Here is a 21961-nt window from a genome sequence, read left to right as displayed (position 1 = left end):
TCACGTGCCCTCAATATCCCTCACCCAGTGACCCCATCCACCCACTCCCCTCCCACCAGCAACCCTCCATTTATTTCCTGTGATGGAGGAATTTCTTGGGATTTGTCTCCCTCTATGATTTCATCTTGGTTTTGGTTTTTTCCTCTCTTCCCCCATGATCTTCTGTTTTGTTTCTTAAATTCCACAAGAGAGTGAGATCATACGATGTTTCTTTCTCTGATTGACTTATTTCACTTAGCATAACATATTCTAGTTCTATGCATGTCGTTGTAAATGGCAAGATTTCATTTTTTGATGGCTGAGTAATATTCCATTGTGTGTGTGTGGATATACCACACCTTCTTTATCCATTCATCTGTTGATGGACATCTGGGCTCTTTCCATAGTTTGGCTATTGTGGACATTGCTGCTATAAACATTGGGGTGCAGGTGCCCCTTTGGATCACTACATTTGTATCTTTAGGGTAAATCCCTACTAGTGCAATTGCTGGGTCGTAGGGTAGCTCTATTTTCAACTTTTTGAGGAACCTCCCTACTGGTTTCCAGAGAGGCTGAACCAGCTTGCATTCCCACCAACAGTTTAGGAGGGTTCTCCTTTCTCCACATCCTCGCCAGCATCTGTCTTCTCCTGACTTGTTAATTTTCACCATTCGGACTAGTGTGAGGTGGTATCTCATTGTGGTTTTGATTTGTATTTCCCTGATGCCAAGTGATATGGAGCACTTTTTCACCAGTCTATTGGCCATCTGGATGTCTTCTTTGGAGAAATGTCTGTTCATATCGTCTGCCCATTTCTTGATTGGATTATTTGGGTTTTGGGTGTTGAGTTTGATAAGTTCTTTGTAAATTTTGGATACTGGCCTTCTATCTGATAGGACATTTGTAAATGCCTCTCCCATTCTGTCCGTTGTCTTTTGGTTTTGTCAACTGTTTCCTTTGCTGTACAAAAGCTTTTTATCCTGATGAAGTCCCAATAGTTCATTTTTGCCTTTGTTTCCCTTTGCCTTTGGACACGTGTCTAGCAAGAATTTGCTGCGACAGAGGTCAAAGAGGTTGCTGCCAGTGTTCTCCAGGATTCGGTTTGATTCCTGTCTCACGTTTAGGTGTTTCATCAAGGAGGGCCTTTTAAAGGGTGAAAACTCAGGGTAAGCATCTCAGGGGTTGGATCATACTGACTGATCAGGTACTGGGGCAGGCATAGTATTTCCTTTCTTGAGCATCTTGTCCCTTCTGGAATCTCCCTGCCTGGTTTCCATGTGATCGTAGTGAGGAGGTCACTCTGCCCTGGGGCCTGGAACTGCTTAACCTTCTCTGCTGATTGCATGAGCGCTGTCCCCTCTGCAGAAGGAAGGCAGAAGAGTTCTGTGACTCTCACCAAGGTGCAAATTATTAGTATGTTGCTGGTTTTTTTTTTTTTTTTTTTCTCTTGCAAACATGGCACATTGCGTTTGTCTCCTCAGTCAGAACAATATCCCACAGACTTTTGAGGAGGCAACTTCGTGTTATTTCCGGAGTTTTACAGGCTGCTTTGACAGTAACTAAGGGCTGTGTGATTCTGGTCAGAGGTAGCCTGGAGCTTCTGTCTAAATTGTGGGGGCTTGTGTCCCCAGGTTCATCGCTGGGTGCTGACCCAGGCAATGACTGAGGGCATCCCACAGAGCAGAGGGGGTTCAAGAATTTGCAAGGTGGGACAGGAGTAGAGGAGCAGCCCTGGGGAAGGTGGGTCCAGGCAGCTCGTTCTGGCTGCATGGACAGAGAGCTCCTCTCAGGCCACCTGAGATGGGTGGGCGGGGTGCAGACCCGCAGCCTAGCATCTCAGGTACAAAGCCAGGGCTCTTGGGGCAGGGGGGGATGTGGGTCAGCATCTGGGATCCCTGGGGGGGCCAGAAATCTGTCAGTGGCCTGGGGCCAGAGGCTGAGGGCCTGGCATCCAGACTCAGGAGTTTGGACTTGCCTCTGGAGGCAGTGGGAGCCACAGGATGTTCCTGAGCAAAGGAAGTTACTCAGATTCCTTAATAACCTGAGGGCACCAGACGGCCGGCCAATGAGCCCTCCCCTGCACCTCGGTTGGTGAGAGTGGGGCTCATACCAAAACAGCCTGAGTCATAGGCAGCATGGAAGCAGGGGAGCTGCCAGAAGGAGAGCTCATTTGGCCTGGGCTGGGCCCTCTCCATCTGCGGGAATCACTCTGTCCCTGCAGAGAGCAGCTTTCCAAACAAGGAGGCTCAGGGCCAGTTGGCTGTGCTACCTATGGCTGGGGTCAAATGGGTACAACTCGTCTAGGAGGTTCCAAGAGCCCTTACAAACCCTTCCACCACGTTTGCTCTAGCAAGTAGGTTTTCTCACCTCGTTGTATAGCAATAAAATGCAGTCCCATACATTGCGTGGCGTGCGAATGTCCTAGGCTGCTGTAATGAATGACCACAGACCAAAGGCCTTAAAACAGCAGAAATGTATTCTCTCAAAGTTCTGGAGGCCTGAATTCAAAATCCAGATGTTGGGAGGGCTCCAAAGACCCTTTTCCTAAGTAAGGACACGGTTCCAGGTTCTGGGGCTCAGGATGGGGCCTGTGTTCTTGGGAGCCACCATTGAACCTGTTATACGAGGCCCGGGGTCAGAGCCAGGTGGAAATCCTGTCTTAACTACTTACTAGCTAAGCTGGTCTTGGGCAGGTTTGGCAATCTCCCTGAACCTCATTTCTTTATCGCTAAAATAGTAATAATATCGGGACGCCTGGGTGGCTCAGTCGGTTAAGCAGCTGCCTACGGCTCAGGTCATGATCCCAGGGTCCTGGGATCGAGTCCGGCATCGGGCTCCCCGCTCAGCAGGGAACCTACTTCTCCCTCTGCCCCTCCTTCTGCCTGCCGCTCCCCCTGCTTGTGCTTTTGCTTTCTCTCTCACACGCTCTCTTGCTAGCAAATACATCTTTTTTTTTTTTTTAAATAAAATAGGGATAATATCTATTCATAGGGTTGTTATGAGAATTACATGAGGTAATAGTTGCTTGCCATACAGTAGGTAGTAAATGACACTGATGACAATGGTGACTCAGGAAGTGAAGGGGTCTGCCCAGGGTCACACTGCTACTTAGATGGCCGAGCCAGAACTGAAACTTAGGTCCCTCTTACACCAAAGGCCACCTTCTTGCCATACCCTGTCCTCTGACCTTCACTATAGTTCCAACCTTGCTCTGCTGTCTTTCTCCTCATTGATGTCTCATTGACATCTATCCCAGAGACCGTGGGCCCCTTAGCGGGACGGTGAACGGTATCCCTAAGTGGAATAAATAGCCAACCATTGACCCCAGGGAGCAAGATCCAGATCAGAACTTGGCCTTGAGTTATTCGACTAGCAACAGAGGAACACAGCCTTGGCCTCACCTTGGATAAGCAGCAGCAGGTCACAGCGTCCCTGTGAGGCACTGCCGGCCATTCACAAGGGGCGGCCATAGCGGGTGGGCTCTCTCCACAGGCCGTGTCATCCAGACTTGCCTCTTTCTGGGGCGTAGGAAGGGTACCCCATTCAGGGTTAGACTCCCTCACAGAAAGGAAACAAGGCTTCCTCTGCATCTGGGCAAGCAGCCTCTACAAGGAAGAGAGGACCCCACTGGCCCCAGTAGAGCGGGTGCCAAATGAAGACAGGATTAATCCCTCCTTCCTTCCCGGAATGCTTTGAAACCCGATCTCCCCTCCCCCCAAAAGACAAGTCTGACTTTGATCTTTCAAGCCTCTGCCCTCAGATGTCCCCTGCCGTCTGCCTTGCGAGGTACCCCCTGCCAGCTCTCACGGGAAGCTGTTCTTATTAATGCACTTGCTACCTACAGTGACACTGAGCTTGCTTCCAGAATCTGGGGGAGAAAGACATGGGCCTGCGTTTCTGTCTTAGGTGGGGTAAAAGCGATTATGTTCCAGGTCCTGGTGGAGCCTGGTGATGCTAATCCCCAGGGAGGCCCTGAGGTCCTGGCTGAACTCAAAATCAGGACGTTGGGAGGGCTGTACTCCCTCCAAGGCTCTAGGAGAAGACCCTCCCTTACCTTTTTCACCTTCAGGTGACCCCAGGGGTTCCTTGGCTTGCGGCCACATCCCTCCAAACTGGCCTCTGTCCTCACATGGCCTTCTCTTCTCTGGAGAACTACGCCCAGGGGTTAGAGACATGGACGGGACTTGCCCAGGTCCTCCGGAATCTCATCAAGGACCAAAGTTATCCAAAAAGGGAAGCTGGTAGAGGAGGCAGGAAGCAGAAAGGACAGGAGCATCTCCTCCCTGGTAAAACAGAGTTTCTGGCAGCAGAAAGAGGGTAAGAAAGCAAAGGAGATCGAATAGACATCATGGCAGGAATGTGGGACACAGAAGAGGGATCTGCAGTTGCTCTTGGCCAAAGGGTGACTCACAGAGACCGTGCCTTCCAACCACAGGGAGTGTGCAGAGCTGCGCCCTGTTAATCTAAGGGGGTCTCAGAGACCCGCGGCTCAGGCTGAGGAAGAGGGAGCCTGTCTCCATCTGGCACTTGACAAACTCTCAGCAGATGTCCCATCTGTAGCCAGCACTATGCAGGGGGCCCTAGAGACAGGAAGTGGTCCCAACCCCAGCCTCTGGGCTGACAGATGGGGGTGGTCTTATGGGTTAAATGTTAATGCAGATCTACAGCTCTGGAGGCAGAAGGGCTTTCTTCTGGGGCTCTGCAGCCCCTCCAGGGAGGCTCCAGGCTCAGGAACACAAGAAGGGGAGGCTGAAGCAAGAAGGGCATCACTAAGTCGGTGTGCACCCCAGCGTCCAGAGCCATTTTTCTCCTTCATTCTCTTCCTCTTTACTTTCTATCCTGGCCAAATCCAAACTCAACGGATTCAACGGCCCAAGAATGGAGACAGCTCCTCCCCTGGGGCCTGTACACATCTGAGATCACCCCGAGGACCCTCTTGGCCAAGACCGGGTGTTTAGCTGCAACAGTCAGCAAGGGGGCTCAGGCAGGGCCCCTCTCAGTGGCATTGGCTTAGATGGCCCATCATGCCAGACCCTGCAAGGGACAAAGGCCCAACAGGGGTTCTTCCCCAGGGGACTAGTAAGTCATCATTTGCCGTCTGGGTGGTCATGGTCTAGATTATGATCTGAGAAGCACTGTAAGTCCTTGGAGAAAGAGGACCGTTGTATTCCTAGATGTATTCCTAGCTGGAGGATTTAAGATTTCTTGTAAATTGTCGATCTCAGAAGCTTATTTCTCCCTTAAGTCCTCTCAGGGTCTCCCATGCACACCAGAAAAACACCTGGACGTCTCCATCTAGCTTCCAAGACCCTGTGCTTTACCTCTCCAGCTACCCCCTGCCATTCCACAGGCCCCCGGAGCCCCCGCAGTGTTGGATTAATCACTGGGCCCCACGCAGACCAAACCTATTTGGCTCTAATGTTCCTTTGCACAGAACACTATCCTCCTTGTCTTCCTGGAAAATGTCTTTTCCTCTTCAAACACAGCTCCAACCATAGCTCCTCAGTAGTGTGGTAGAGGACATTCCACTCTCAGCTATATTTCTCTCGTTCTATGAAACTATTAAAAGTAACGGGAAATAAATGAACCTAAGTGTGTTTTAATTTTCTAAATCTGTGCTAAGTGCTCCAACCCTGCACACATTCTAACTATACTCCGCTGTCTATCAGATTGTGGAGGAGACGGTATACGGGGCATTAACGTCTGAGTTTCTCATCCCCCCAGATCACTGAGATGTTGGACTAAATGCCATAAGCCGTTGCCTATGCTTTCCACTGATCTGCTCCTGTATGAGGGGCTGAAGGAGAGACCCAAATGTCTCTCCAGGGTCCATTCTGGAATCCACCGGTCAGCATGCTCCACGAAGACGGGGACCTACCTAGATGGGTGGGTTGAGGGCCTAGAAGTTGGTTGGGAGGGGGTAATTAATGGTGGTGGCCCCTCCTGGAGAAAACAGGAGGTGCCACCAACTTCTTTTCCAAAAAGCCCCTTGCCCGGCTCCACCCTGACATCCCACCCCGCCGGTGAGGAGAGCTGCTTGCTGGCTTCCGTCTCTGGTTCTGCGCAGAGCCAACACGGGTGCATCTGGGCTGAGGCTGAAGAGGAATGAAAGGTTGTTTTCATGAAAGATGGTATTGATTCTGTTTTCAAAAAAGACGAAACCCAGCTTCTGGAATGAGTCACTGTGGGGACGATCTGAAAGGTGACGTTTTTCATTGCTTCTCTTCCTTCTGGAATCTGAGTCTGGTGATGGAGATGGGAAAGATTTAATGAAGTAAGCTTGTGGCATATTCCTTCTTATTTCTCCCTCTTTCATTCACCCATCTCCTAGAAGCATGTGGTGCAAATGACAAGTGTATGGGATCTAAGCCAGAAGATGTGAATCAAGGTCCTAAGTCAACACAACCTGGAGGTGATGGTCCTCCTGAGTGCCCCTGCAGGGGACCCAGCCCTCCCTGCGGTCTCTCGCAGGTGCCCTGCTGTTGATGCTGACCCAGCCGGAGGACAGGCACTGAGCAGGAGGACTGGCCCATGACATTTGCCAGGATGCTCCCCTGAGAAGCCAGAGAAGCTGCAGAGAACATTCCAACCATGTGGGGTAGAGGTATGGGGAGTGGAGAGAAGCCTCCTCTCCCAAGCTGTGTTGGGGGGGGGGTGTTTAATATTTCCTTAAATAGGTAACAAACTGAAAGTTTTGAAAGATCCATTATGAAAGTGTTTCCCTTTAAGACAAATTCTGCTTATTATTTTCACCTTTCCAAGAATGCACCTCAGATCCCACCATGACCCCTTTGTCGAGGAAAGTGAGGGGAAGGCTGGGAAGGCAGAGGCATAGAGAGCTCAGAGTTGTCTACTTTTGGAATCAGACTCCCCAGTCATTTCTGACAGACCTCTGCTTCCCAGGGAATATCTTAAAAACTAAGAAGTGGGGGTTGCCTAGGTGGCTCAGTGGGTTAAGCCTCTGCCTTCGCCCAGGTCATGGTCTCGGGGTCCTGGGATCGAGCCCCACACTGGGCTCTCTACTCAGCAGGGAGCCTGCTTCCCCTCTCTCTCTGCCTATCTCTCTGCCTACTTGTGATCTCTCTCTGTCAAATAAAAATCTAAAAAAAAAAAAAAAAAAAACAAAAACAAAAAACTAAGAAGGTCCTGTCCTCTATCTAATGCTTTTGGTGAGGTTCCTGTGACGGGGCTCTGTCTCCATAACAAGCAGCGAGGACTCTCGGGCTGCCTCGGGTTCACAGCAGACACACACCAGGCTCTCGGAGATGTTGCCTGCATTGGTTCAGATCCTCCCACCTCCCCAGTGGCTCACCTCCCCTCTGTTCAGTGGCTAATGGTTCACTGTGTGTCCTCACCTCCCCACACTCCTCCAGAGGCTAAGAAAGGGGGGATGCTATCTTGTCATCAGCCTTGAGACCGAATATGGCCCGGACAGGCGAATGGGAAACATTGGGTCCTCCAGCCAGCTATCCACCACATGGACAATCACGGCCTCAAGGCTCCGTCTGAATATGCTGGCTGCTCAGGAAAGTTAATTTCTCTGAACCTGTTTCCCCACTTGTGAGCAAGTAGATTATTCCCTCAGATTATGCCACGGCCACCTTGCAAGGTGGGCAGACCAGGCATGACTTACTTCCGTTTACAGGTGAGGAAATAGAGATCCAGAGCCAGAAAGGATGTGTCCAATGTCACAAAAAGTCCGTGAGTGAGCCAGCCCTCGAGCTCGGGTTCTTGGCTCCGGGCTGTGCGTCCAGCATGCCCGATAATCCTCCAAGACGGGTCCTCGTTCCTGGTATACAACCTTGAGGGGAGAGCACGGTCTCCCGGGCAAGCGCCTAACGACCTTTTGAAGACCAGACAACAGAAGCTGGGACACGGTCCTGCTCCATTCAACCAGAAGGGGCAGTCCTGGCATTTCCTACCGCTTGATAGGCTAATTGTTTAATTGAATTAGTGCAAATTCCTGATGTCTCTTAGTGCTGCATTGTCTACGCAATAGGCTGACTTGGCAGGTCAGAAAGACAAAGGCAGGGGAGGCAGCAGCAGAGAACTCGTGGAACCTCGGCCCGGGCTGCTGGAGGCCTCCGCTCGGCTTGTACCTGTGTGTGCTCTTGGCTGGCAGGACGGGCCCTCTAGAGGCTGGGCACCGTGAAGCCCACGCCAATGCCCACGGTCCAGGCTCCTCACACGCGTCGCCTGGCAAAGTCAGAGCAGGGAGCTCAGATTCAGGGGCTGGTGAGGGCAGCAGCTCCCATTCAGGCCACGGGAGCACAGTACCCAGGATGGAAGATGTGGTGAAGGTTCCCATCACCCCTGCCAGCCTCCAGCTCCCTTCACCCCTGCCAGCCTCCAGCCCAGCACAACTTCTCAGCAGTTAGGACAAGAACAGATGCAGGACAGGGGCCTGAAAATCTATTCTGTAAAGTTCTCCATAGAGAACTGCGTCTTGCCCTGCTCTACCAGGAACGTGAAGTGGGGCCTCTGTTCACAGCATTTCGTGAAGATTGGCTGGTTTGCACCCCAACCAGACATTGACTTTGGATGTGAGTTCTGGTGAGAAGAAAAATATTTAGAGGTGGATTTGCCAGAGATGCTGTTGGGTGTTACCCACATCCTGCGTCCTAGGCACACTGTGGGGCCACATTTCCCACCCTCCTTTGTAGTTAGGTGAGGTCCATGAAACTAACTCGGGGAATAACATGTTTGCCACTGAAATACAGGGTTGCTTGTTCCAGCAATAAGTGGTCCTGAGCTAACAGCCCTGACACGGACATTTAGCCTGCTCTGTTGCAAGGCCGCATGGGTGGGGAGGCTTGAGAACGAGGTGTGGCTCGGTTCATGTGTTGATGTGGCCACTTAGGCGCTGTGTGACCTCAGGAAAGTTACTTAATTTCTCTGAACTTGTTTCCCCACTTGTAAAAAGAGAACAATCTACTTGCTCACAACAGGTCAGAAGAATTCAGTTAGGTAGTACATACCACCTGCTGAGCTCAGGGCCCCAGACACACCAGCATACAAATCGTAAGTGCTACTATTTTATTGAACTGAAAACAGTTTAAAAGCTTATTTAAACATTTTTATCTATTTAAAATTGTATGATTTATTTCATAAATAGCATGAATGGACATCGAGACGAAAGAAGGCAAAGCAGTCACTCAGACCCCCAGGAAATCCTGGGCTACGACATTACCAGGCTGGGAATTCAAAATAAATTGATTTTAGAAATCGTTTTTTCTGAGTGGTCCAAAGAGGCAGAACAGGGAGCCTGGCTTCAAGCTGGATCGGGGGCAGCATGGGCCCGGCTGGCTCCTCGCCTGTGTGGCAGTGCTGTCGGAGGCCACATGGCGGGCTCCTGCAGATACAGAGGTGTCCACTCTGGACTGAATCCTCCCTGTGTTGGCTTCCAAACTGCTCTGGCTGGGCACCAGGAGACCCCTTGCTGGCCACGTGCCCAGCTGTCACCCTTGGTCATTCTAGCCATTCAGATAGATGTGTTGTGATAGCTCATTTTGTTTTAATTTGCATTTCGCTGATGGCTAATGACAACGCACCTCTTTTCCTGCTCATTTCCCACCTCTGCATCCTCTTCGAAACATCTCTTCGTCTCTTCTCATCTTTTATCCATTTCTAACAGGACTGTGTATGGGGCTTCCTTTTTTTTTTTAACTATCGATGTTTTAGAGTTCCTGAAGCCTAAATATTAGTCTTTGGTTGTATGTGTAGTTTGCCAATATTTTATCCCAGTTTGTATTTTTTTCCACCTTCCCAATAGAGGTTTTTTTGTTTGTTTGTTTTGGTTTTGGTTTTGGTTTTTTTTTTTTTTTTTTTTTTTGGTAGAACCAGATTTTAATTTTGGTGAGGTCCACTTTACCCATCTTTCCTTTTATGGATCACTCTTTCGTTGTCAAGTCTAAGAACTCTTTGCCTTGCCCTATAGATCAAACATCTACTCCATTTTATTTTTCCTAAAAGTCTTATGGATTTACATGTACTTTGAAGTCCACGATCCGTTTTGAGCTAATACTTTAGATAAGGTGTGAGTTTGAGTTTGAAGTTCAACCTGGGCAGACAACTTCAATACCATTTGTCGAAAAGGCTCTCCGGCATCCGTTCTTCCCACCTTTGCCAAACAGCAGCTGGCAAGACATGTGTCCATATCTGGGTCCTCTGTTGATTTGGGGGTCCCTTCCTAGCCGATACCACACCATTGGATCACTGTCGCTGTATAAGAAGACTCTGTAACGAGTAGAGTCCTCCCTCCCAGTTCATTCTTCTTTCAAGATTATTTTAGCTATTTTAGGTCTTGTGCATTTCCATATAAAATTTAGAATACATTTGTCATTTGTCTATGTCTGCAAGAGACTTTTCTGGAAATTTCACAGACGTTGCATTTAAGCTCTAGATCCATAGGTGGAGGGAAGAATGACATCCCTCTTATGCTTGAGTTTTTTCAACCCATGAATGCAGTATGTTTCTTCATTTCTTTAGGTTCTGCTGAGAGAAAGAAAAAAAGAAAAAGGGGAGGAAAGAGGGAGGAAGGAAGGAAGAAAGGAAATAGTTGTGTTGGGTTATTTTTCCAATTATGTAGATGAAAAGCTAATCCGTGCATTGTATACTGTAGGTGCATACTAAGTATTGCTGGATGAAGTCTGGTAACTAACATTTATTGGACCCTTCACACATGTCCGAACCTACTCATTTATCCTCCCAGCAGTCCTGTGAGGCAGGCACAATTCTTTCCTCTATTTTATAGATGAGGGAGGTGAGGCTCCAAGGAGTTACCCTGCCTGAGATTGTACAGCTCCTAAACCGGAGAGCTGAGATGTGGACCCGGCAAGTCCCATAGCCTGATACAAAACCAGTGCATTCTGCTGCCTTTCAGAAAACTAAATCGACACAGAAGAAAGTTTAAGTCACTGAAAAACTTACTATGGGGGGTAACGACGATTAAGAATTTAGTATACGTTGTGGTATATTATGGACAGCGTGCTGTCACAGACTCCGCCGCGATCTGTATGCTGCCTACCGTCGTACATTACATGCCGTGACACACTGCGTACTCTGAGTGCTGTGCACTGTGAGATGCTGTGTACTGTGTGATGCATGTACTATATCACGTACTGTTCAGTGTTGTACACTGTGTGCTATTACACACTGCACTGTTCCATGCTCCACACCGTTACACACTGTCTGCTAGTAACATTGCAGTTTACATCCTACTAGATGTCTCTGTGAGCACAGTATGTGTGTCCTTATCATTTGTGTACTTTTGTACATATATATGTATATATTAGACCAGAGCGCCTGGGTGGCCCCGTTGGTTAAGCGGCTGCCTTTGGCTCAGGTCATGATCCTGGGGTCCCAGGATGGAGCCCTGCGTCAGGCGCCCTACTCAGCAGGGAGTCTGCGGCTCCCTGTGCTCCCACCCCAGCGTGTTCTCTTTTACTCTCTCAAATAAATTTTTAAAAAAAATAGAATATACGGCACACATTATTTTGTACTCTACTATATGTTATTTTGTACGTTTTTTCCATCTTTTTCAGACTTTCTCCTGTTGACGATAGATCTACAGTTTCCTTTTTAGCAGCTCTGTAGCCAACCCACTATTACTGACGTTCTTGGCTATTTCCCTACTGCCATTTAGGCTGTTTGTACCACGAACGAGGATAATGTTGAGTGGATTTCTTTATGTTTACATCATTGTGGGTATATTCCTGGATTTGGAGCCGCCGTGTGAAAGGGTGTGCACATTTTAAATTTTGCTGTGTATTGCTAAGCCGTCTTCCTCCTGGGTTGAGCTGATTCCCACTTTCCAAGTGTAGGGAATGGGTCCCTTTCTCAAGACTTCTCAACACTGGGCCTTGCTGACCTTTCTCATCTTACTGACCCCATGCCATCCCCTGAGAGAATGGGCAGGACAGACACACGAACACCTCTGGCCTGGTGTGAAAGATGAAACAGAAACCTCATTTAGCTTCGTCCGGGCCTTGTCCTCTGCCAAGCTCCTCCGCCGGGCCAGGCTGGATCTGGGCACCCTTCTCTCCTCCGGGGTCCCGTGTTTGGGCCACTGGTGTCTGAGTTGGTTGCCATCAAGAGATCTCCTGCCAGAGTAAGCTTGGGTCCTGAGATTCCAGCCCTGACTCAGAGCACCAGGGTTTGGATCTGGCCAGAGCCTGCTGAGTAAGAGCACCGGGCGGGATCCTGCAGGTTCCACCTCTTTTGCCCTGGGTAGACTCTCCCTTCCCTATCTGAGTGGGAAGCGGGGGAAATAGGATGAACCAGAACACAGGTATCCTCTAGTTGCTGCAAGAGCAAACTTACCCACCAGCTCACCCTCTAGCCAATGGCCTGGAGTCAGTGTCACAGGAGACGGTCCCCATCTTCTGCTTGGAGAAAGAATCTAGTCCAGGGAAGGCAGGTGCCAAGAGCTGTAGTAAAAGCTCAGGTGCCAAATGAAGGCTGAGACCAGAATCCGGACAACTGGAATCCTCCTGACTTTCATCAGCCACTCAGCCTGAAGTGGGTTTCCCAGCGTTAATTTTTCTATCTACTCCTACAGAGCTCAGCGAGGAAGGCATGGATGCCCCGCCCTCTACAGCTGAGCCCGCACCTCTCAAGGAAGTCCACTGAGAGGGCTGCTTAGCCAGACTGTGCCTTGCTCTCTCCCTCAACCAGCCAAGTTCATGGCACTGGGCAAAGGCCGCTTTGGCATAAAGGAAGGTCTCCTAGGTCCAGAGTCCCAGCGCCCACCCTGCCCTGCCCCTGTGGGCACAATCTGCTCTTAGGCCTTTGTTTCCGTGACCCCTGCAGAAGGAGGCAGCCCAAAACTCGGGACAACTAAGAGCATAGAAACCCTGAGGGCAGCTAGAAAGTGAGCCCTGCAGAGTCCTGCCTGGGAGCACTTTCTGTGCTTGAGCAGGGAGGCTACAGAGGACAGAGAGCGTGGGGAGCATGCTCAGGGAGCCCCAGAGCCCCCTCACTGTGTGGATAATGGCTGTGGCAGCAGAAAGTGTTTCCAGAAAGGCCCAGGAAGAGCAGCAGCACCCAGCACATGGACTAGCACCCCGGCTCAACACGTAGCTCCTGTTGCTGGGTGACTTTGAATGTTAAGGTGCCACAAGGTATAGGACAGGGGAAGCAGGGAAGTGTCTACCAGGCAGAACTCAGGGCTAGAAACCAGGAGACCCGACCAGCATCTCTCAGGGCTGTGAACTCTCATGGCCTGGTTGATGCCCCTTTTGAAAATGATGAAGGACTGGTGAAACAGGGGAGTGTCTGGGTGGAGGGATTAATGTCTAGGGAAATCAGCTTTCATAGATTTGGGGTTGCAAAGAATAAGGAAATCGCTCTGTAAAATGTAGAGGCTCTGGAAGTTGACCACGTTCTGTGTAGTGGAGAAAACACGGAACCATGCCGTCTGCTGCCCCGCTTAACGGGCAGTTCTGGGGTGCTCACTGGGCATCCCGCACGTCCCTATCCTCTCATTCATCCACAAACCCCTGCTAAGTGGTTCCCCCTGTGCCCTGGCCCCTGCTGAGTGCGGGGCAACAGTCTGTCTCCTCTCTAACTCCCAGCCTCTTCTCCGTGAATGCCAGGAAGCCAGGCTAAGTGACCAGTTCTTTTCTTTCTTCTTTTTTTTTTTTTTTTTTTTTTTTTTGGAAGATTTTATTTATTTGACAGACAGAGATCACAGTTCGGCAGAGAGGCAGGGAGAGGGAGAGGAGGAAGCAGGCTCCCGGCTGAGCAGCGATCCCAATGTGGGGCTCGATCCCAAAACCCCGGGATCATGACCCGAGCCGAAGGCAGAGGCTTTAACCCACTGAGCCACCCAGGCGCCCCTAAGTGGCCAGTTCTGCCCCGCACAGCCCCAAGCCAGACCTCGAGCCCACTAAAGCTCCGTGCCTGAGGTCCAGTGTCCAGAGAAGAGCTGCTGCTCACCCGAGCCCCCGGCTTTGTGTGTCTGCAGGGAAGGATGAACAGCCTCTCGGGTTTGGAGACTCTCGGTGATGGCCAATGTCCCAGTGGTCCTGCTTCCTTGTCTGCAGGTGGTCACCACGACTCCTGGGAGACCCGACATTTTCTCCCTGGACAGCCTCCAACAGGCCCTCAGTGGAGAGCAAACAGAACAATCTGAGGATTTATGGGTTCTTTTGGAGGGGACTTCAGATCTGGGGGCTTTTGCTACATTGTAGAGACCTTAAAAGACCTTAGTCATCCCTGCTCCCCAACCCCCAGCACCAGTGGACGATTAAGCCTCGGGAAGCAAGAACAGCTCATGTCACTCGAAGCTCAACTCCTTCTCCAAGTGAAGTGTCATTCATTTCCACTCACAAAGAATTGATGTCTAATTATTCATTAACCCCTGCTGGCTACTTTATTCCTGGTGCCAAATCCTCTCCACTCTGGGCCAGGAATTTGGGTATGACCTCACTTACCAACCCTTGGTTTGCCTTGAGCTTCTGGCAATGATGTGGCTAACCAGGGAAGGGGACTCGTCCCAGCCCTACATCTCCTGGGGGGTGATTGGTGAGGATAGGTCCTGTATTTAGCAAGTGAGGGTGGCACCTCCCACCAAAAGGCTAGGAAGAGTCAGGTTTAGAAGGGGTAGCAGGGGTAACCTGGGCAGGTCCAGCCTCTGGGGCCCACGCCAGTGTTGGGAGGCCGTAAAGGGCCATTTGCGCAGTTCCTTCACTGTTCAGTGGGGAAACTGAGTCTGAGATGACAGAGACAGGGCACTGGCCAAAGCTTAAGTGTAAGGAGACTTAGATTTTGAGAATGCAGATGTAAGCTCTTAAATAGGGGGCCCTAAGAGAACAGACTTTCCTCAGAAAATGTATATGTGCTCATATACTCCAAAATGTGCATAAATGACAGGGATTCAGGCTCCTTGAAGTCCATCTTTGTGAACTTAGCTATGAAGTTACGACCTTTACAAAACAAAACAAAAACTTTTGAGTGACCAAAACCCCCATAAAGTAAAAAGGCAAATGCAAAACTACAAAAAAATACTTGGAACTTCTATCAAAGAGGTTAATATCCTAATAAGTAGAGAGATTCTAAAACTAAAGGAGAAAGTGACAAACAATCCCTTTTTATAATGGGCAAAAGGGCTGTTAAATATATATATATTTTAAAAACTACTCAACCTTACCCATCAAAGACACACATTGAAACCACCCAACACACCATTTCTTGCCTATTAATACGTTAGCTGAAATCTGTAAGTTTGACATCACACCCTTTGGGAGAGGCTGTGGCATTTTCAGATTTACAGGAATGAAAAGTGTTGCAACTCCATGGAGGGCAAGATCCAGAAAAATTCCATGTGCATTTATCCTTTGTTCCAAGATTCCCGCTTAGGGACCTATTCCAAAGGCACAGAAAGACACATGCACAAAGTTCTCCTTGGCAGGACGATTTAGAACAGAGACTCGAACCCACTAAGGAATCTTCAGGAAGGGGCTGGCTGAATGGACCTTCCCCCACGCGGGATTAGGCAGCTGGGACAAGGAATGAAGACTATCTCCACTTGTGCTATTGAGTAATATGTCGGCCAGAAGATTAAGTGAAAACGCAAGGTGCACTGCTGGGTTTACATTATGCTATTATTGATCTGAGAAAGGAAGGATATAAACGTACCTCGACTGTGATCTCTGAGTTCTCTGAATACCAGCTCCCACTGAAAGGAACCAGAGCCACTTGGAGAAATGGCTGATGGCAGGTCTGAGGAAGGAAATGGACAAGAACAAAAAGCTTCTTGTCCTACTGAAGCCGAGCCACTGTGACTGTATCAGAAGGACTCAAGAGCTAGCTTGAATGAGCTCCCACCAGCTGAAAATGAGATAATCTGAGCAAAAATGGGGTGGGGGAACCCCACAATAGATTAAAGCACAGCAAAGATGCTAAGTCCATGAGCTGTCATGGTTGGTGGCCCGATATAGGACTGCTGTGGGAGTTTTGGGACATGGGAGCAGAGGCTGAGGGCAAGGACCCACACAGCACCAAGGCCCAGGAAGGACTGGCTCAAACGCTCCATCTTCCCAGAGCCTCAGGGCATCGGGCAGGAAGAATCCTCACCTATGCTGAGAAGTATTCCCAGGCAACTTCTTGTCACATATACCAGGTGTTCTCCAGGCCACTTGCAAGTCTACTCCTAGGGGAGGGGACAGCCTTGAGCATATTGTGGCACCAAGGGCTGAGGACAGAAGGGAGCCGATGGAAGATGCCCTCATGCCCTTTCTACCACGTCCTTCCTTGTCCTGTCGGTACGGGGTCCCACCTGGGTCACCGGACAGCCTGCTGTGTCTGTGCTCCATCTGGCTTCCTGTGACCCTCCAGGGAGATTTGCCTCCTGATCTTGCCCTTACCCTGCTCAAAACCTCTCAATGTCTCCTCAGCACTCAGCTTCCCTAGCACCCCTGTTCCCACACCCTATTCCAGCAACGCCTCCTACGGGAAGAAGTCGGGCTTCAGGTACAAATGCCAAAGAACTGTGACCCGGTCCTCCTCTCAGACCCCACAGATGCCACGCCCAGTGCCACCTCTGCACTTTTGTTCCCTTTGTCCTTCTCTTCAGACACCCGCCTCCGCTGCACCTGCTCAGAACCTGCTGCAGGCGGAGGCCTGAGTGCCTGCCCTTGCCAACCACAGCCGGCAATGTAGCAGGGGGCGTCGGTGGGGGGGGGGGCGGCACAGGTTGTCTGCCAGGCCCAGGGAGGGAGAGGCCATGCTCAGGCCCATTCTGGGGCTCTGCAGCTGCTGCCCTAGCAGCTGTCCCTGCTGCCCGGCTCCGGAATGTCCCCAGAATCCGCCCCCCCACCAACCACAAGTTGAGCCCAGAGAAGTAGCTGCTCTTGCAAGCTCGAGCTCTCCGCGCTCTCTCCCCACATTGCCCTGCCCTCTCGTACCCTGCCAACCCCCCAAGCCTTGCTCCAGGCAGCCGGGGAGCAGGATCATTGGTCTAGAAGCCCATGAAGTTCCAGAAGGCCAAGACAAAGATTGTCTCTGTAAAAAACAGCATTCTGCATGCAGAAATGGACAGACGACGTTACCACATTTCAGAGCAGCTCAGTGCTTTCTGAGGTGCGAGCTCCTGTCACCGGAGGAGGGGTGTATTTGTGCCAACTGTTTGACGAGTGTCCCAAAAGCCACCAAATGCTCAAAGCTGCCTGGGAGCGGCTTCTCCGCCGGGTGCCATGTGACGCCCCCTCGTGCCTCCTGCCCACCCAAGCCGGGCCTGGCTCCGTCGCCTGGCGGGGGACCTGTACGAGAGCATGCTGCAGGAGCAGGCTGGGTCCGCTCCTTTTGCCAGGACATGAGCAGAGCTGGAGGGACACTCTGCTGTATTCCCTCTCTAGCCCAGTGAGCCAGAAAGAGAACAGGTAGTGAGGGGGAGAGAGGAGCTCTGCGTACCCGTCTCCTGAATGCCTCCCACCAGCATGCTGCTCCAAATCCAGAATGTGCCCGCTCACCCCCGAGCGGCAGCCCTCCCCGTGCCTGCAGTGTGCTGGCATGGTACTGTGACCGTTAGCTGCACACTAAAAGGATTAGTCTGTCATTCCCAACACCTGGGGTCACTGGGCGACAGCTAGCTCCTCCACCGCAGAAGGAGACCAGAGATCAGGAATTACCAGCTGTTCTTGCTCTAGTGGATGTCAAAATGCCCTGTGCATATTTTCAGTACTCCTCTCTAGAAATAGAAAATGGATGTTGAGAGCATTAGAGTCTCAGAGCCTATCCATTAACACAGGGTAATGTTTAAGAGCACAAACTCAGAAGTCAGAAGGTGTGGCTCAAATTCCACCTTTTATCTTTACATGCTGTGTGATGTTGGGCAAGTGACTCAACTTCTCTGTGCTTAGTTTCCTTACCTGTAAAATGGGGATGCTTAAGATTGTCTCAGAATAATTAACATGTTAGTACTTAAAGGACTTAGAATGCTGAGCATACAGTTAAGATACGTGTGTTAACTAGCATGGGGTAGGGGGAGGGTTTAGTATAAGAGAAGTCAAGAACACAGGTTCTGATTACTGGAATTTGGATCCTGGCTCTGTCCTCTTTTAGCTGCGTGACTTTGGGCCAGTTACTAAACGCTTTGTGCCTCAGTCTTCTCATCTGTAAAAGGGGGATGATACTAACTAATAAAAGTTAAATGAACTCATGTTTGCAAAGCGCTGAGAGCAACGCCTGACATTCTATGAGCTATGGTTATGGTTCCATGTTGACCGTTGTCATTATTATCCTTATCCTTATTTATCAGCTGGGATTACTGACAGTGGCTACAGGTTGTAACAAGTAGAGGTCCCCGATTTCCCAGGAGCCAGGATTTCAGGGCCCAGAAGATGGTGGCCTGCTTTGGTCCTGGGGTTAGGGACAAGCCATACCCGGCGTGACTGGAGGGGCCTGGTTTCCCAGCAGAGCGGAAGAGGGACCTGCCCACAGCTGTGTCCTCCTCGCCGGAAAGGTGTCCTCGAGAAGGGTGGCCCAGACCATCACCATGGACACCAGACTCCGGACCTCCGCAGGTGTAGCTTTAAACCCCACCTTTCACACGCAGCCCTGTGACACTGGTCTAGCTGCTGGACTTCCTGACTCTGTTTCCCCATCTCCCAGTGGAGGCTGGAACTCCTAGACCCAACCTGTTCACTAGAAGCAGTGACTTCTCTCCCTGTCGCTTTCCAACCTCTCCACTCTGTGATTTGGGGCCTGCAGAGGCTGCTGGGAGTTTTGGATTTGGGAAGCGAACAGTCATTTCATTTCCCTTTGTCCCTCAGGATGAAAAGCTGCGAGCTAGAGTCCATCAGACAAACTAAGGAGCCACTTAACTTCCTCGGCTGGGATGTCAGAATCCCAAGGAAAGGCATCTCCACTCTGACGTGGGGGGTCTATTTTACACACTGTGCTTTGTTTTCCCTTACCCCAAGGAATTTTAGTTTACATCTATTTTACCATAGACCTTTTCTCTATGCATTTGCAAACATATGCATTACTTTCCTGCGATGGGTCCTACCATCTGGATAATTCTCAGACGTCCAGGTAATTCTCAGATGTCCCACGTGCACCTTACAGCCCGTCTTCAGTCCACACAGAGCTTCTGCTTTCAGTGGCTGCAGATTATCTGTTTGTGTGTATGGACAATTCATACTGCGTCTCCTCTGTTGTTAGGCATCTAGATGTTTCCGATGTCTTGCTTTTTTTTTTTTTAAGATTTTATTTATTTGACAGAGATCACAAGTAGGCAGAGAGGCAGGCAGAGAGAGAGAGAGGAGGAAGCAGGCTCCCTGCTTAGCAGAGAGCCCGATGCGGGGCTCGATCCCAAGACCCTGAGATCATGACCTGAGCCAAAGGCAGAGGCTTAACCCACTGAGCCACCCAGGCGCCCCCCGATGTCTTGCTTTTATGAACATTCGCCATTGTGTCTCTTTGCTCACGTGTGCGAGCATTTCAGTGAGTGCTTCCCGGGAATGGAATTCCTAGACCGAAGGCTAGGAAGAACCACACTTACCCCACACTCAATCTCCTTTCCCTGCTTTTTGTTTTTTTTTTTTTTAAACTCGTAGCATTTACTACAAATTCCAGGATAAACTTATTTGCAGATTATCTGGCTTTCCCAAGAAAATATAAGCTTCACAGGAGCAGATACCTTATCTGTCTGATTTACTGCTATATCCCCAACCGCCAGAATAGTGTCTGGCTCGGAGTGGGGACTCAATAAATATTTGTTGAAGGAAGGAACGGATGAAAAGACATGTACATTTTTCATGTACCTTTTCCCTGTTGATCGGTGTTGCCAAGTTATTTTCCAAAATAATTCGTCCTCTACCAAGAGAGGAAGAGACTGTTCCCTACACCCCTGACAACAGCGAACAGTAACCACTTTTAAAGTAACTTTTCCCATCTAATAGGGGGCAAATGCTATCTCCTCATTTACCCCCTTATTTTATCAATTCTTCCTGAGTCACGCCTGGCCTCTCCCGGTGATGGAGCCAGACTGTTTCGAGAAGATGTTTATTTGCAGTAAAGTGCAGAGAGCCGCAGACCTGGAGGCGTGCGGACAGCTGGAGTACACGGGAACAGGGGACAGGGCAGTGGGAAGGGCTGGGGTCGATGTCACAGCCCCCACCACAGCAGCTGTGCATAAATGACCCCAGTGGCTCCACAACAGGAAGCAGGAGAAAAGCTGTCCCAGGTCCTCCAGAGAGGACACCAAGGCCACTGAAGGGCAGGGCTGGGACCCCACCAAAAGGGATTGTGTGGGGGCAGGAGGCCGCCTGGCCCCGGCCAGGCCCCACGCTCACATAGAGATCAGAGGAATCAGAGTGGCTGGCCCTAACGAGCTTTGAGTCAGTGACCTTCACCTTCAAAGGGTCCTTACCAGAGACTTTGTGTGATTCTTTTCTCCCTGAGGGGCTGGTGTGACCAGAAGTTCTCAAAGCCTTTATTCTCATTCCGGGCCATCCCCTTTGACCCCTCTGTTTGTCACAGGGACTCCCAAAGGAAGGAAAGCTTCTCCAGGCTTCTGGGCTTCAAAACCGAACACTTCGAGCCCTGAGCAGCCCTCAATCTCTTCAGTGGGAAGTCTGTGGCAACTCCCAGGGCCTCTCTACTGACACGCCTGCCCAGGGGGGCCACAGGGCTGGAGACTGGGTGTGATCTGCACCACCAACTGTGGGAAGGACGGAGCGGTCCTAGTTTAAAAGAGACCTAAGAGATATAATGACCTAATGCGACTCGCAGATCCATTCGAGCTCTGGTTTAAGCAAACGAACCCTAACACACATTGCTGGGACCGTTGCGGAAATCTGAATCCGGGCTGTCAGGCAACATCACAGAACTGTTCATTTCTGTGGGTGAGACAATAGATATTTTGGTTATGTAGAAAACCTTTATTTTTAGAGATGCAGAGCGAAGTATTCAGGGTAAAATATATGTCAGTAATTTGTTTTAAAATACGTCAGCAAAATGTAGATGAAGCAAATATAGCAGACTGTTAATCCCTGGTAAGTCTAGGGGATAGGTATAAGAGGTCTTTTATAGAATCCTCTCAATATTGCCATATGTTTAGCTGTTTTCAGAATAAAAATTTTAAAATAGAAAGAAGAGAAAAGGGAAGGGGAGGGGAAAGAATGAGGCTGGAGCTGAGCACGTAGAGCCCGGAGTCCGCATCTGTCACTGAGCACAGTGAGAACCCAGCCTGAGCCTCAGACAGCCCCCGCTGACCAAAAGAAGCCTCTGGATAAGGTTGCCTATTTCTCTATAAGTTGTAAGTAAACACTTGGAATTTGGAACAACGGGCCTGGTTTCCAGGACTATAGAGCTGGGATGGGGTCTCACGGACTTCGAGCAGAGTCAGCACTCTCTCGGGGAGAGAGGGAGACACCCCAAAGTCAGTCTCAGGGCCTGCTGTCTGAGCAGGAATGGAACCATAGTCCACAGCTTTGACTGCCTTGTTTCCATGAGCCCCAGCCAGGCGCATGACACAGAGGTGGGGCCTTAAGATGTCGTGCATTGATCTGGGGCAGAGAAAAGGAGGACCTGGCCCGGCGAGCCCCCCAGGAATGCGGAGCCCACAACGTCCGTAGTGCAGCCAAGCATGAACCAGCCTGTCTGTGTTTGCAAAACTTGAGACTGCCCAACCCTTCTCAGAGGTCGTTGGAACTGGCCTGGGCAAGTGCAAGGGAAGTCATCTGCAACCCATCCCAGGAGCAGGCTTGCCAAGCTAAGTCTTTACAGGAAAAGCTGGGGTACCCCCCACCAGGCCCTAGGCTTAGAGCTTCCTACAGAGAAGATGAGGCACTCTCCCCCCACCTTTTTGTCACAGACTATTTTTTTTTTGGAGCAGCCTTAGGTTCACAGCAAAATAGAGAGGAAGGTCCAGAGATCTCATGGACCCCTGGTCCCCCACAGAGGCATGGCCTTTCCCCCACCCCCATCAGCATCCTCCGCCAGCATGGTCCATTGGTTATAGTCAATGACACATCAG

The sequence above is a fragment of the Lontra canadensis genome, unplaced genomic scaffold (assembly GCF_010015895.1).
Source record: "Lontra canadensis isolate GAN:19392208 unplaced genomic scaffold, GSC_riverotter_1.0 scaffold32, whole genome shotgun sequence".
In the NCBI taxonomy this organism is placed as follows: Eukaryota; Metazoa; Chordata; class Mammalia; order Carnivora; family Mustelidae; genus Lontra; species Lontra canadensis.
Note: the sequence above shows the minus strand (reverse complement) of the source record.